The sequence below is a fragment of the Cupressus sempervirens genome, chromosome 1 (assembly GCF_028749045.1).
Source record: "Cupressus sempervirens isolate cs-2001-9-10 chromosome 1, ASM2874904v1, whole genome shotgun sequence".
Classification (NCBI taxonomy): Eukaryota; Viridiplantae; Streptophyta; class Pinopsida; order Cupressales; family Cupressaceae; genus Cupressus; species Cupressus sempervirens.
This window is the reverse complement of record NC_143118.1, coordinates 738,461,782-738,480,288: the sequence shown is the minus strand read 5'-3', so window position 1 is coordinate 738,480,288 and position 18,507 is coordinate 738,461,782.

The following is an 18,507-nucleotide window of genomic DNA, read 5'->3' as shown; positions in this document are numbered from 1 at the left end:
GGCAATCCAAGAACAAAATCCATACTTATGTCCTCCCATGGCCTTGATGGAATAGGCAATGGCTGATGTAGGCCAGTATTGTGACTAAACCCCTTGGCAACTTGACAAACCTGGCAACTCTGTACAAACTTCTTCACATACTGTGAAATTTGAGGTCAAAAATAATGTTCTCTAAGAATGGCAATGGTCTTATCTCGACCAAAATTTCCTACCATCCCTCCACTATGTTTCTCCTTAATTAGATTTTCCCTTATGGAAATCCTTGGAATGCAGAATTGACTACCCTTGAACAACATGCCATCCTGAATCAAATAGTCTGGCCACTTGGTTCTATCTACAGCAACAGGTTCTTTACAAGCTTTCCATGCTTCAGCAAAATCAGGATCCTTGCGGTACAAATTCTTAAGTTCATCAGACCCAACTACTTCAACCTGCATTATTGTAAGCAACAACTGTCTCCTACCTAGTGCATCTGCAACCCTGTTAGGTTTTCCACTTCTATGCTTCAACAAAAATGTATAACTCTGCAAGAATTTTGCCCACTTCATATGCCTGTGATTCAATTTACGTTGGCTATTTAGGTACTGTAATGCCTGATGATCAGTATACAAAATAAATTCTTTTGGCAATGAATAATGCCTACATTTCTTTAAGGATTGAACTATTTAATAGAACTCTTGATCATAAACAGAATACTTCTTCTTTGCATCATTCAATTTTTCACTAAAATATGCAATAGGCTTACCTCCTTGGCTTAATACAGCCCCAATAGCGCTGCCACTAGCATCATAATCCACCTAGAAAACCTTTGTAAAATCTTGAAGTTCCAACATAGGTTGTTCTATTACCTTCTTCTTTAACAATTCAAAACTTCTCGCAGCTGTTGCAGCCCATTTGAACTCTTTTCTATCCCCTCTTATTGTATTAGTTAGGGGTGCACATATGCCACTAAAATTCTTAATAAACTTCCTGTAAAAACTAACAAGACCATGAAATGATCTTACCTCAGTAGCAGACCTTGGAGTAGGCCATTCCAAGATGGCTTTTACCTTCTCTAGATCCATTTTGAGACCTTCGGGTGATATAACAAACCCCAAATAGACTAACTCCCTTTTTGCAAAGATACACTTCTTCAGATTAATTAATAGTTTCTCTTCCCTTAGCCTTTCGAGGACACTGCGAATATGTAGTAAGTGTTCTTCCAAAGTCTTGCTGAAAATTAAAATATCATCCAAATAGACAATAAGAAATTTTCCAAACAAATTCTTAAGTACCTCATTCAAGAGCCGAATGAAGGTGCTTGGGGTGTTCATCAATCCAAAGGGCATGACTAACCACTCATAAAGACCCTCCTTGGTCTTGAAGGCTATTTTCCATTCATCTCCTTCTTAAATCCATATCTGATGATAGCCACTCTTGAGATCTATCTTTGTGAAGTACTGAGCTCCACTCAAGCAGTCCATAAGATCATCCATCCTTGGCAAAGGAAATCGGTACTTGATGGTTATCCTATTTATAACTTGAGAATTTGTACACATCCTCCACTCTCCATCCTTCTTTGGTGTGAGTACTGCAGGTACTAAACATCGACTCAGGCTCTCTTGAATCAAGCCATCCATCAATAGCTCTTGCACCTGACTATTTAGCTCCTTTGTTTCAGCAGGAGTCATCCTCTCAGCAGCCTTGTTAGGCAAACTAGCTCTTGGAATCAGATCTATCTAATGACTAGTTTGCCTTACTGGTGGCAATCCATCTGGAACATTATTAGAGATAATATCTCAAAATTCCCCTAGTAAATCTGAAACTTCAAGTGGTATTTCACTAATACCTTCCTTATCTTTCTTAGGAATCAAAGCAGAACACATATGCTGATGTTTCATGCCATCTAAAAACTTCCCTCCATCAACAAGACAAATCCTAGCACTACTACATACCTTTTCACCTTCTTTTTTCATGGGCTTCAATTTGTGATGAACTCCATCCTTTGTCAGAGAGTATGTGTTTGCATGCCCATCATGTACTACATGTCTATTAAATTGCCATGGTCTACCGAACAATAGATGGCAAACATCCATCGAAATAACATTATAGAGAACTTGATCATGGTAACTCCCAATTTTGAATTTCACTAAACATTGTTCACTTACTAGGACCTTATGATCATCTTTTACCCAAGCAATCCGATAGGGCTGGGGATGTTTCTCCCTCTTGAGCTTCAGCTTAGAGACCATCTCTTTTGATACCAAGTTATCAGTGCTACCACCATCAATGAGCACGTCACAATATTTATCCTCACACTTGCATCTGGTATGGAACAAACTCCTCCATTGTCCTAGTTCAACCTCACCACTTAGTAGGACTCTTTCATTTACCAAGGTCTCTCCTCTTTCTACATCTTCTGAATGTGATGATTGTGCATCCCCATCCACATGAGCAACCCTAGCTTGGCCCTCAACTCTCCTATCTGTCCTTCCTTTTATTTGAGGGAATTCAAAGGCACAATGACCTTCTTCATTGCAATGGAAATAGGTACCATAGAAGCCTCCTCTTCCTTGCCCACATCCTCTACCTCTTCCTCTCTGATTTTAAAAGTCTTGATCATGGGAGCGGTTGAAACCTTCATTCCCCTGGTTCCTGCTAGTACCCACATCTTCATTTTTCTTTTGGGTTTCATTGTGGCCTCTAGATTATCGACCGCTTCCCCTTCCTCCTTGACTATGCCCTCTTTGTCTTCCTTCAAACCTTTTATTCAGCTTCTCTTCAACTCGTAAGGCAAACTGGTATGCCTCTTCAATGCTGGTCATTCTTACCAGACTTAATTCCTCCTGGATGCTAGGTCGCAACCAACTGATATAACGAGAAACCTTCTCCTTATTTTCTTCTGCATGCCCTAGTCTAATCAAGAGTTGGTAAAATTCCTCTGTATATTCTTGGACTGATCTTCTTGCCTGCTTTATCCCATGCATCTTCTTAAACAAATCAAGCTCATAGTCTACATGAATGAATTGCTTCTTCAATTTGTCCACCATGCGATCCCATCTTGTGATCTTCTCCTTTCCTCTCCTATTTCTTTCCAATTGAACCTCTTGCCACCAAATTTTTGCATGGTCTTTCAGTTAGGCCTTTGCAAACCTAACACTATCTGGGTCCCTGATATCATCATACTCAAAGTATTCTTCCAGTTCATTGATCCAATCGATCAACTCATCTGGTTTTAGATTTCCTAAAAATACACCCACTTCAATTGTAGGTCTTTTCCCAAACTTAGTAATAGCCCTAAAAAGCCTTTTCTCTGGATGATTCAGAACTTCCCCATCAAATTCCCCTTCTGGTCCCATTTCTTCTTCTTCATTGTCATCCTCACTATCATCACCTGCGGCAACATTTGCTCCTCTACGGAGCTCCTCTTGCAATGCATGTACCTACCTTTGGAGGGCTCTAACCTCCTCAAGATTAATAGCTCTAGCCCTTCCACCTCGCTCTCTTCATGGAGGCATCTTCTAACTTGAACCCACAACCACACAGTCCTGGTGCAAACTGCCTCACAGTCGGCACTCTATCTACACACTCAGGAAAACTAGCTCTGATACCACTTAATGGAGACACAACCCAAGAACATAATGGACACAATACAAAAGAGAAATTGTATTAACTAAAAAATAAGCTAGTACATTCATTACAGAGAAAATAAACTTCAAAACATGCCCTAAGGGCTTACAATAGCATAAATGTGGAGATAATTTCTCCTTTCAGTACCTCCTCTCAAACTCCACTCCGAACTACCTTTTACAATGCTAGGAATCTCCTTAAATAGACCCCCAAGGGTTAAGGACTAGGAATACATTCTATAAGGTGCTAGTAGGCATCCACTGACCAAATAGGAGGCTCCAGAAGCTATGTTAGAAGTCGGCACAAATCTAGAAGAATCTAGAAACAGTAACCAAACTTTCGGGAGGCATAACTTTTGAATCGCAGCTCCGATTGACAAACTGTTTATATTTTCGAAAAGCTCTCGAAGTGATCTATAGCCCTATGGACTAGTTTCACTCATCCCCCATTTTTCAGCCCTTTTTGAGGTCATTTAATGCCCATAACTTGACTTTGACGCATTCTTAGGAGGTCTCCAAAACTTGAAAAATTGCAATAACTTTAAAACCATGCAGCCTTTGTACCTGATTCTTTTTTTGGAATGTTCTAAATCACAAGTACATTCATTTGGCCAATTCACACCTTCTAGTTTACCAAAATGATGGCCCAATTACATGCTCCTATTTTTTCAGGATTTTCTAGCACACTGATAGTGGAACTGTGAGAGTTGGAACCTTTATTTGACCCAAATGGGTGTCCAAGAATGAAAACACATGAAAAAAAAACTAAGTCTAAGTAAAATTTTTTTTGGGTGACACAGGATTGCCCTTATACCTCTAGATGCTCTTGCATCAGACACCTAGGGTAGATTGAAAAGTGACCCTGTCACTTTATGAATGGTAGAGGGAATCCAAAATGGGAAATCTCAGCTACTGAAATCCAAGTTTAGTCCTCGATCAATAGTCCTTTCCATTTGACCAAATACTCTTCATACTGCCTATTTTTGGTAGTCCTACCCACACGATGATCTAGAATGTCTTCTATCTCCTCCTTCCTAGAAGCAAGAATTGGACATGGCTCTAACACCAGCTCCTCATCTGCACCATCATCATGATACTCTATTAAATTTACAATGTTGAAAATGGGAGAAATGTGAATACCATCTGGCAGCTCCACCTCATATGCATTTCCTGAGTCATGTTTCTTCAAAATTTTGCAGGGGACAAATTTCTTCATTTTTAGCTTGTTGTAAGTACCTGCTGGAAATCTTTCTTTTCGTAAGTGCACCATGACTAGATCCCCTACTTGGAATTCCTTATGTCTTCTCCTTTGATCAGCCCTAGCTTTATACTCTTGATTCATCTTGGTAATGTGTGCCTGAACCTCCTCATGTAGACACTTGATAGGTTCAGTAAATTCTTCCACTTCAGCACTTGTCCTCTCCCCTTGCTCTATCTTCCTCAATTCTGGTGCAGTCCCTGGGCTATTCCCATATACAATTTGGAATGGTGATTTTCTAGTACTCCTATTTATAGCGCTATTGTAAGAAAACTCTGCTTGTGGTAGAATCAAATCCCATTCCTTAGGCTTATCCCCAACTAAACATCTCAACAAATTGTCCAGACTTCTATTTACCACTTCTGTTTGGCTCTCAGTTTGTGGGTGATGCATGGAACTGAATTTCAAGTCTGTTCCCAACTTTTTTCACAATGTCCTCCAAAAATACCCCACAAATTTAGTATCTCTATCAGAAACTATACTCCTTGGAAGTCCATGTAGTCTTACCACCTCTATGAAAAACAAGTTTACAATATGGACATCATCATCAGTTTGTTGGCATGGAATGAAATGTGTCATTTTGGAGAATATATCAACCACCACGAATACTGAGTCATTACCCATTTGTGTCCTTGGCAATCCAAGAACAAAATCCATACTTATGTCCTCCCATGGCCTTGATGGAACATGCAATGGCTGATATAGGCTAGTATTGTGACTAAACCCCTTGGCAACTTGACAAACCTAGCAACTTTGTACAAACTTCTTCACATCCTGTGAAATTTGAGGCCAAAAATAATGTTCTTTAAGAATGGCAATGGTCTTATCTCAACCAAAATGTCCTATCATCCCTCCACTGTGTTTCTCCTTAACCACATTTTCCCTCATGGAACTCCTTGGAATGCACAATTGACTACCCTTGAACAACATGCCATCCTGAATCAAATAGTCTAACCACTTGGTTCTATCTACAGCAACAGGTTCTTTACAAGCTTTCCATGCTTCAGCAAAATCAGGAACCTCCGGGTACAAATTCTTGAGTTCATCAAACCCAATTACTTCAACTTGCATTATTGTAAGCAACAACTGTCTCCTACTTAGTGCATCTACAATCCTGTTAGATTTTCCACTTCTATGGTTCAATAGAAATGTATAACTCTGTAAGAATTCTACCCACTTCATATACCTCTGATTCAATTTACCTTGGCTATTTAGGTACTGTAATGCCTGATGATCAGTATACAAAACAAATTCTTTTGGTAGTAAATAATGCCTCCATTTCTTTAAGGCTTGAACTATTGCATAGAACTCTTGCTCATAAATAGAATACTTCTTCTTTGCATCATTCAAATTTTCACTAAAATATGCAGTAGGCTTACCTTCTTGGCTTAATAAAACCCCAATAGCATTGCCACTGGCATCACAATCCACCTGGAAAACCTTTCTAAAATTTGGAAGTGCCAACATAGGTTGTTCTGTTACCTTCTTCTTTAGCAATAAAAAACTTCTTGCAGCTGCTGCAGTCCATTTGAACTCTTTTCTATCCCCTCTTATTGTATCAGTTAGAGGTGCACATATGCCACTAAAATTCTTAATAAACTTCCTGTAAAAACTAACAAGACCATGAAATGATCTTACCTCAGTAGCAAACCTTGGAGTAGGCCATTCCAAGATGGCTTTTACCTTCTCTAGATCCATTTTGAGACCTTCGAGTGATATAACAAACCCCAAATAGACTAACTCCCTTTTTGAAAAGATACACTTCTTCAAATTAATTATTAGTTTCTCTTCCCTTAGCCTTTCAAGGACACTACGAATATGCAGTAAAAGTTCTTCCAAAGTCTTGCTGAAAATTAAAATATCATTCAAATAGACAATAACAAATTTTCCCAAGAACTTCTTAAGTACCTCATTCATGAGCCGCATGAAGGTGCTTGCGGCATTCGTCAATCCAAAGGGCATGACTAACCACTCATAAAGACCATCCTTGGTCTTGAAGGCTACTTTCCACTCATCTCCTTCTCGAATCTGTATCTGATGATAGCCACTCTAGAGATCTATCTTTGTGAAGTACTAAGCTCCACTCAAGCAGTCCATAAGATCATCCATCCTTGGCAAAGGAAACCAGTACTTGATGGTTATCCTATTTATAGCTCAAGAATCTGTACACATCTTCCACTCTCTGTCCTTCTTTGGTGCGAGTACTATAGGTACTACACATGGACTCAGGCTCTCTCGAATCAAGGCCTTCCTCGACAGCTCCTAAACCTATCTATTTAGCTCCTTTGTTTTAGTAGGAGACATCCTGTGAGTAGCCTTGTTAGGCAAACTAGCTCCTTGAATCAGATCTATTTGATCACTAATTTGCCTTACTGGTGGCAATCCATCTGGAACATTCTCAAAGATAATATCTCCACATTCCCCTAGTAAATTTGAAACTTCAAGTGGTATTTCACTACTACCTTCTTTATCTTTCCTAGGAATCAAAGCATAGCACATATGCTAATGTTTCATGCCATCTAGAAACTTCCCTCCATCAACAAGACAAATCCTAGCACTACTACATACCTTTTCACCTTCCTTTTTCATGGGCTTCAATTTGTGGTGAACTCCATCCTTTTTCAGAGAGTATGTGTTTGCATGCCCATCATTTACTGCATGTCTATCAAACTGCCATGGTCTACCCAACAATAGATGGCAAATATCCATCAGAATAACATTACAGAGAACTTCATCATGGTAACTCCCAATTTTGAATTTCACTAAACATTGTTCACTTACTAGGACCTTATGATCATCTTTTACCCAAGCAATCTAATAGGGCTGGGGATGTTTCTTCCTCTTGAGCTTCAGCTTAGAGACCATCTCTTCTGATACCAAGTTATCTGTGCTGCCACCATCAATGATCACGTCACAACATTTATCCTCACACTTGCATCTGGTATGGAACAAACTCCTCCATTGTCCTGGTTCAACCTCACCACTTAGTAGGACTCTTTCATTTACCAAGGTCTATCCTCTTTCTGCATCCTTTGAATGTGATGATTGTGCATCCTCATCCACATGAGCAACCCTAGCTTGGCCATCAGCTCTCCTGTCTATCCTTCCTTGTCATTGAGGGCATTCAAAGGTACGATGACCTTCTTCATTGCAATGGAAATAGGTACCACAGAAGCCACCTCTTCCTTGCCCATGTCCTCTACCTCGTCCTCTTTGATTTCCAAAGTCTTGATCATGGGAGCGGTTGAAACCCTCATTCCTGTGGTTCCTGCTAGTACCCACATCTTCATTTTTCTTTTGGGTTTCATTGCGGCCTCCAGATGATCTACTGCTTCCCCTTCCTCCTTGACCATACCCTCTTTATCTTCCTTCAAACCTTTTATTCAGCTTCTCTTCAACTCATAGGGAAAATTGGTATGCCTCTTCAACGTTGGTCATTCTTACCAGACTTAATTTCTCTTGGATGCAAGGTTGCAACCCACTGATATAACAAGAAACCTTCTCCTGATTTGTTTCTGCATGCCCCACTCTAATCAAGAGTCGGTAAAATTCTTCTATATATTCTTGGACTGATCTTCTTGCTTGCTTTAACCCATGCATCTTTTTAAACAAATCAAGCTCGTAGTCTATAGGAATGAACTGCTTCTTCAATTTGTCCACCATGCGATCTCATGTTGTGATCTTCTCCTTTCCTCTCCCATTTCTTTCCAATTGAACCTCTTGCCACCAAATTTTGGCATAGCCTTTCAGTTTAGCCTTTGCAAACTTAACCCTGTCTGGGTCCCTGATATCCTCATACTCAAAGTATTCTTCCAGTTGATGGATCCAATCGATCAACTCTCTGGTTTCAAATTTCTTGAAAATACACCCACTTACATTGTAGGTCTTTTCCCAAACTTAGTAATGGCCCTAAAAATCCTTTGCTCTACATGATTTAGAACTTCCCTGTAAAATTCCCCTTCTAGTCCCATTTCTTCTTCTTCATTGTCATCCTCACTGTCGTCACCTGTGGCAACATTTGCTCCTCTACGGAGCTCCTCTTGCAATGCCTGTACCTACCTTTGGAGGGCTCTAACCTCCTCAGGATTAATAGCTCTAGCCCTTCCACCTTGCTCTCTTCATGGAGGCATCTTCTAACTCAAATCCACAACCACACAGTCCTGGTGCAAACTGTCTCACAGTCGGCGCTCTGTCTACACACTCAGGAAAACCAGCTCTAATACCACTGGATGGAGACACAACCCAAGAACAGAATGGACACAACAGAAAAGAGAAGTTGTATTAACTAAAAAATAAGCTAGTACATTCAGTACAGAGAAAATAAACTTCAAAACATGCCCTAAGGGCTTACAATAGCATAAATGTGGAGATAATTTCTCCTTTCAGTACCTCCTCTCAAACTTCACTCCGAACTGCCTTTTACAATGCCAGGAATCTCCTTAAATAGACCCCAGAGGGTTAAGGACTAGGAATAAATTCTAGAAGGTGCTAGTAGGCATCGACTAACCAAATAGAATGCTCCAAAAGCCGCGTTAGAAGTCTGTGCAAATCTAGAAGAATCCAGAAACGGTAACCGATCTTTCGGGAGGCATAACTTTTGAACCGTAGCTCCAATTGACAAACCATTTACATTTTTAGAAAGCTTTTGAAGTGCTCTATAGTCCTATGGACCAGCTTCACTCATCCCCCATTTTTTTTTCCCTTTTGGAGGTCATTTAATTCCCCTAACTTGACTTTGAAGCATTCTTAGGAGGTCTCCAAAACTCAAAAAATTGCAATAACTTTCAAACCGAGGGGCCTTTTGACCTGATTCTTTTTCTAGAATGTTCTAAATCACAATTACATTCATCTGGCCAATTCAGACCTTCTAGTTTACCAAAATGATGGCCCAATTACATGCTCCTATTTTTTCGAGATTTTCTAGCACACTGATAGTGGAATTGTGAGAGTTGGAACCTTTATTTGACCCAAATGGGTGTCCAAAAATGAAAACACATGAAACAAAAACTAAGTCTAAGTATAAATTTTATTTGGTGACACAGGATTTCTCTTATACCTCTGGATGCTCGTGCATCACAAATATTGCCTTTACAAATTATTTAGTTGGATTGAATGGTTTAGATCTACATTTAGATGACTTGTGACCTTGTTTCTTGTATTTGTGACATTTTCCTTCAAACTTTGGTTTCTCCTTGCATTCAATAGCTTTATGACCATACTAACTACAATTGTAGCATTTTCCATTGAATTTTTTCATTCCATTACTCCAACATTTGTTTGATGTATGACCTATTTTACCATAGTAATTGCAAGTAGGTCTTTGATTTGTTTGAGCACCTTGTTTGGGGGATTCACCTTCTTCTTTGTATCCAAGTCCTACTTTGCCCTTTTGCCTATACATATTCTACTCATTTTGTTGATTCAATTGATCCATGTCTACTTGGGATTTCATTATTCTCTCATTTAGTTGCTTCTCAGAATTTAGATCAACTTTCATCCTTTCATTGATTTGCTTTTTAGTGTTCAAGTCATTCCTTAACCTTTCATTTCCAAATCTCAGACTCATGATTTCTTCATTTGCATTGGAGAGCTGATCAAAGAGATTTTCTTGCTGAAGGGATTGATTTTGCATTTCATTATTCCTTGCCTCCAAGTCTTATTTTGCCTTATTTCTCTGTTATGAGATTTCACACAATCTTATTGATTGGATTCCTTGTTCTCTTTTCAATTTCCCTACTTCTTCTTGTAGGTAACCATTCTTTCCTAGGAGTTCTTTGATTACATCATTTGCTTCATGAATTGATTAAGGGGAAAAAGTCTTCAATCTTCTCTTCAACATAGTGGTGGTCATTCATCTATTTTGCAAGTTCCTTCCTTATTTTTAGGGATTGAGAAAGATGCTCTTTTCCTTCCTTGAGTTGAGCTATGGCCATTTCTAGATCTATCTTTTCATTATCAATAGCTTTGTCAAGTCTAAATATCTCCATTGTCCTTGATCTTTGCTCAAGCTATCAAAATTTATCCTGAGAAACACAAATCTCTGATACCAATTGTTGAAAATAATCAAGACTATCTAGGTTACTAAAAGGGGAGGGGTGAATCAGTAACCTCAAAATTTTTGAACAAATTCAGCACTTAATAACATTATCATTAATTAATCTATTGTATGCATGAGAAACTAAAATCACAAAACACTTTGAACACAATACTTGGTGACCCAAAAACCTTCCAAATAGAAAGTAAAATTGGGGTGGAATTGATACCCACAAAAGTTCAATACTACAGTATAAAGTTGGTCTGTTAAGGCTTACAATGTTCACTTCAGATTATCTGCCCTATTAGGATCAAATAGGACTACTCGATCCACCATTTCAGAGGTTTTACAAACATACAATGAAGTATGCACTTGGTAAAGAGATTTAAAGAAAAGATTGCTAAGTCTACCCTATTAAAGAATTCAAAGTTGATTCACCTGTTAGGATGAAATGGTAGATCTAACTTACAATTGAGTGCTAATTAAGATCCTTGAAGTACTGATCACCTCTTTGTGATAGATGTAACTTGACTACTCTTGATTTTACCTTGCTATACACTTTGCTCTCTTGTTGATTTACATTCACATGCTTATCATTTCATTTGCATTCACTCTTCTCAAAAAAATGCTTACATTAGGTATGATACAATACATTGCATATATACCAACCCAATTCACATAATTACAAGGTTAGCCAATACACAAGATAACACCAATATTACTGAGTCAACCCAAATGTAGAAACTAGGGTTCTGAAAGATGATTTGGTGAATTTATGATGCTCGGCATCCACTGTCATTAATTAGCATCATCATGCACTTGGTAGAAATAGAGGCTTAGTCCATACTAATCACTCAACATAGTTTCAAACTTGGTATACACTGGAGATTCAGTAGATACTGTCACTTGGTAGAAACTGAATTCCATGTTTACCATGTCTACACTTGGTAAACACTAATCATCCCATCACTTGGTTAACACTAACTTAACATCACAAGAATTGATGACTCAGTAGACACTATGAGGGTCGGTAGCCATTGAAATACTCGATAAGAAATGAACTAGTCGCTCTGAACTGCTGGACTTCACACTACCTAAATTCACTTGGTAACCACTAGAATGCTCGGTATAAAATTTGAAGCTTGGTAACCACTAAATTGCTCAATAAACACATGAGACTAGTCAAAGAGCTTGGTAACCATACAAAATCTGAATAAATATTGTCACTAATAACAAACATGACTTAATGCCAACAATAATAACATGGTTACTACACTGATATAGCTTATTGTTAGGTTGATAATCAATGAAATGAATCCCATTTTTAAGTACTCTTCTTTTCTTCAAATATGTTCCATGTACAACAATAGAACCTACATGCACATTTAAAAATATTATATAGATTAATTAATTATTGAATATATGTACACATATCCATATATATGCATCAATCAAATAAGTCAATAAATTTGAATTCATAAAAAACATAGATGTACATACATGATTCAACTATATACCCACCTATGGTAAACATAATTCCATCACTTATTTCAATCTTTGTTAGCCTCTCTTTTGTATGGCACAACACATTAAATAATAGCTAACACCTTCTACATTTTTTGATTCTACCATGACTACAAAAACATTGCCTACACAAAGTATATGTATAAATTCCATGTGTCATGTACATGAGTATATATATATAATATAAATTAATCAAAATTATGAAACAAATACACTTTTGTATACATATTTACAAACTCTGATCAATCCTAAAATATGATCATAATCACTAGAAATAAATAGAATATCATCATAGTTTTCATCCTCAAACTCATTTGTGTTGATAACATATAGTGGCACCAAAGTCCATTCACCCACATATCGACATTCTTGATTAGTGCAACCATTATAGTTTTCATCAATGCAACAAGGAAAAAAACATGAGTATTCTCTTGTGTTCATGGACTACATATTACTATATGTCCTCATAAATTAATGTAAAGATCATGTCTTCTCTTCCCTCTTGCATGAATGCATTGATCTTCTATCAATGCCTAAATGTAAGGTCCATACATACATATAAATAATAATTTTTAAACATGTGTGCACATAATTCTATTATTACCTAACATATTAAATATAAATTTCATTCAATTTAAATATTTAAAATAATTTATACCTGACACCTCCCAAAATACTTTGAATAGTATGACTTGATCCTCTTGTGATCATGTGTTTTCTATATTTGGTGGCACCATAAAATGCGTTTTGTACTACTCAACCACATTATGAGCATTATTAATATAATATCCTTTGTGTTCCATTTGATTCTTTCTTAAAGTATGTTTGATACAAGCTCTTACACCATCATGCTTACCCTTTCCATGTTGACTCTGAAAAACCTCCTAATGTGTGGTATATTAAGGTATCAATTATATCTACGTAATGCATAAAATGGTCTAGATGATTTAAATTGTTCTACACATCTATCTAACCATACAATTTTATTTCTATTTTCATGCCTTTAGTTTTAAAATATTAGAAAAATATCTTAAAACAATGTTCCACAAAATATGTGTTGTGTTATTTGTCATCACTAATGCAAAAGTGGTACTCTTTTTTAATGACTCATGCTTGATTTGTAATTTCCACACCATCCAAATCCATTTGTGCATGTCAATAAGACACTTGAACCATAATAGAAACCTACTCTGTAAAGTAGTATTGCACTTGAATTTGTTTTAAGAAATGAAAGATTAATTCCCTATGAGGCTAACAATAGATAAAAATTTTCTAAGTGGGAAAGTTTCTCTTAGTGTTTGAAACTATTATGCTTGCCACTTAGCAAAAAAAGAATAATGTATATACGGTTGATTAAATTACAAAAAATTAGCATAAATTCTCTAGCAGGTATCTCATCCTCTACATATTGTAACCTTGTTGATCCTTTTCCAACTTTTGTTTTTGACTTTATGTAATCTTATATCTCTTACATTTTACCATCCTCATCATATCAGTATCTTTATTTATTAAAGGAAATTTAGTAAAGTTACCACATGTTTCACAAGTTTCTCTTATGTAATCTATTTCACCTATTGCATGATCATTTGATTTGTCACATAAGATTGATTTTATGAATTTGCTCGGTCATTTATGAAAAGAATTTTGTGAATTGCCACTCTCTTCTATCATTTTTTGAAACCCTTGATAGTACAAATAAAATTCAACATTATATTGACACCAACATATTTCAAACTATTTATTTATCTTCACAAAATAAGGTTTCAATCTTTCAAAGATTGTTTCTCCAATCTATGTCAAGATTTAAATTACAAAATGAGAGATACAATTCATGTTGTGTGACATCCAACCAATATTTTACATATTGAAGATAATCCTTATGCACACTCCTTTGCTTGATGATATCTCCTCTATTTGGTGAAGGACAAGTATTATCAATCCAAAATTGAATAACTAAGTTCTTAACTATTTCCATAATCCAATCAGATTGAGGAGCTTTACACATTAGCACCCAATTTCCTTCTAGTGTACTATCACCTAAATTGTTTCTCCTTTTCTGATAATGTAATATCATCTTTAAAATATACCCAATATGAGATGATAGTGAAGAGATCTATCATTTTTTCCATAATTTCTTATTTAAAATAGATGACAGTATCACTCTTCATGCAATGGATTTATCTATAGATCTAGGTTTTTTATCAATGGAATGTAACCCTTCCTTAACACTTTCAATAATCTCATTTTGTATTTTAGAATTATTCCTCTTTTTATACTTGTATATATACCCAATAGTTTTAGTTGCTCTTTTAATTCATCTTTAAGAAGTGAAATTGATAATAGTTGAGTTTTCTCCACTCTATCAAGATTCTCAAATTGTATTTTTATTTCTTTAGACTTTTAATTTAATTTCCTCTTTGTAGTCTGTCTAGGTTAACTAACATATTTTCTCAATTTTTACACATACATTTCAATTATATGATATATGTTTCTATGCTTAATTTTTCTCAACATATTTGAGCCAAATTAGGATTCTCATTTATTGTTTGATCTTGGGATGCAAGAAAAATTAAAATAAATATTTAAGATATAGTCTTTTTAGGGGACATACGTGTATATACATAACAAGTGAAATATTAAATACAATTTTGTCTAACCTTCAGGTGATCCTTCATCAATATCCATTGCTTCACATTAAATCTCCTCATGTCCAACATTTTCATTGTTTACTAACATGCACATGCACAATATAAAAAATAAAATAAAGTAAGTTTTTAAGGGGGAAGGTCTCTAAAATTAAAAATCAAAGATATAATGTTTGTCTAGAACTATAAATCTAGAGAGAGATTGCATACTTATGAGACATACACATGTACCTATTCAAAATTGGGATGAACCTTCTCCAACCTCAGTAGGTTGTCTTGGTTGACTACACGCACAAAAAAGCATAATTTAACAAACCATAATTAAAATGACCCCTAATTCTAAATATTGATAATTTAGAAAACCATAATTTAATAAATCTTATTCTTAAATATCATAATTTAAATTTGATCATAATTTAATAAAACCTAATTCTAAATATTCATATTCAGTAAACCCTTAATTTTAAGTTAATAGTATCCCTAAGTTAATATTGACCATATATTCCTAATTGGAAAAACCCTAATCCTAAATTAAAAAAAAATTCTTGAATACAATTGTACACTATAAATCAAATATGCATTGTAAAAAAGATTGCACATGTGTACCTAGACTCCTATAGTATCTTGCTAAAGTTTTTTGATGATTTTCATCTTCTTGTTATTTAGTTCTTCTTTGTGCATATTTACTTTCTCTTTTATATTTATTTTTCATGTCACAAATTCTTCTTCAAAAATTTGAAAACAAAGAAGTTACAAAATATTTCCTCCCTCCCACTTGAAGTCTCAATTATCTAATTTGATTTCAATTTTGAAATTTTTAAAAAATAAATTATTATTTATATGAGAATTTGTTTTAAAAAAAAGAAAACCCTAAAGACAGACTAAATTTTTGATTGAAACTTTCTAGGTAGTTTCAATCAAAACTATCTAAGGTTAAATAGCCACACACCTAACCCACATTTTTAGTTTTGATAGAAAGTATAGGATTTTGTTTCTATTAAAATTGAAGTTTGAATTTTCAATAGAAACTTAGTTTTTATTGAAAAAAGATAATTACAAGTGTTCTCCAAATGTTACAACATTTTCAATGTTTTCATGCCTTCCAACCTCAATTACCATGTTCAGGTGGAGCACTAAAGACATGCCATTTTGCATGATAGATGTACCCTAAACAAGTTTTCTAATGACTATGAATTTTATACATTTAGAATTATTTAGGTATACATTTCTTTTAGATGAATTGAATAGAGGTCCATTATAAAAAATAAACCTCTATATTGGATGCTCATGTAAAAATAGTAAGTAAGAGAATAATTTATTTTAAAAATAGCTACACTCTCTGTATTCTAGTCCTCTTTCAATCAAAAAAAGATCTTTTGAAATTAGGTAAATATATAATACATTATATGTGTCAAAAGCCACACCTATCCAAATTAGTTTTATGTCAACTTTAAACTCTGATAAAACATTAAATACTAAGGATAAAGACAATAGACCACCTCCACAATTTTAGTATGGATGTTAGAAAACTAAATTCAAAAGAATCATATTGATATCTATTTTAGAAATAAAGTAATGTGTGTCAAAAGTACTGTCACTCTTTCAAAATAAGGTTTTTGATAACATACCAATTTTCATGGGAGAAAAATAATTAAATAAAATCAATTCAAAATTTTTTTTTTAAAAAATAGAATCTAGATAGAAAATCCTAAAAGACTCTAATTTACTTCATCTTCAAATTCCTAACTATTAAATGGTAATTTGCATTTGAAAGTGAAAGTTTTCTTAAAAATTCATAGTTTAGTGTCAGTATAGGCAAAAAAGAGTAACTCATTAATGTGGGTCCACCCTCAGATCATGTCATCAAATTTTCCACTTAAGATCTATAATTTGGCTCTTAGGACATTGTCATCACCTCCATATATGATTTTCAATTTGTCCCACATCTTCTTTTTAGTCTCACATTCTTTTAGGTCATCAAACTCAAAATAGCTTAGGGCTGAGGCAATCTCCAACATTGTTTGGTTGTGTTCTAGATTTGGTTTTAGTTTTTTAGTAGCCAGAGGAGAAGTTTTTATCATTACATTCTCATTATACAAAAAGTTAACAACAACATCACTAGTACTAGATATGTGTAACCTTATCAAAACCTGTCATACAAGAAAGTTTTTTTTGTTGAACTTGGGTACATCACTCATATGAGTCATGACCTTTCACTTTAAGTACCTTCAAGATTTTCTCTTTAATCATTGTGGTCTGATACTAATTATAAGGAATATTTAGAATAACTAAGAGGACTAGGGGGTTGCTGAATCCATTACTCAAGTTCTTTATGTAGCACTTAAACAATAAAAAAAACATTCATTGTTCTTATAATCCCATTGTTGCTTGGTCTCTACTGCAAAAATGTCTAAAACATAACTTACTTGGCATAATGAAAACATTATCAAACATAAAACATTTAAAGAATTCATCACATATCTAAAACTAGAATTTTTACATGGAAACCCAATTTAGAAAAAATCACCAGCGAAATGCCAATCTTTCTGACTCTTTTAGAGTGAGCTCTATTAGGATCCAACCCTATTAAAAGCTACAAATGGCACTATTAAATGTGACCTTGTAAAAATATTTAATCACCCTATTCAAAGTGTCCTTGTTAGAGGACTTTGATCATTCCATTTAGAATGTCACCTTGTTAAAGGATTTACATGGACTATTAAGTCTGGCAAATGACTATTAGTTTAGACCCTATTAAAAAGATTTTAATACAAACTAATTACAATACTTAGAAAGAAAATAATAGGTTCAATCTATGTAATTACAACTCACTTTTTAAAGTTGAAATCTATGTTCAGTCCTTGTGCTGACTTTCTAATAAGCCTTCCATTATCATCTCTGATCTTCATTCTCTCGGAAAACCATCAAGAAATTAACCCACCTTTTTGAACAACACTTAATCCTTCTTAGATTCTCTGATCAACATTAGCATCATTTCTGCAAGCTTTCTTTCTTAGCTTTGCATTCACTCACACTTATGCATTTTTGATCAATGTTTCTCTGTATTCTTCTCTTCACATACACTTGCACTTATAACATACACATACACAACCAATTGTGCAGCTCTATATCTCTTTAAATAGGAAATTATTTCTTTACCATTTTCTATAACCAATGCAGATCTAGGGTTTATGATCAGGTTTAACTTGATTCATCATATCTATCCATCTTCTTGATCATCCTTGAGAAACTTTTGTAGAATTTTCTTGATAGGTCTTTACCTAATCCTCTTCTTGAATTTAATTATCAAACTCATTAATATTATCTTAAACACAATTTACATCTCCCAAGAAATTAATTGCATTGTCTCAATCTCAGAATTTCCTTGAATTCATTCTCATACTATCATTGCAAAATCTTTAAATTTTGACACTCGGC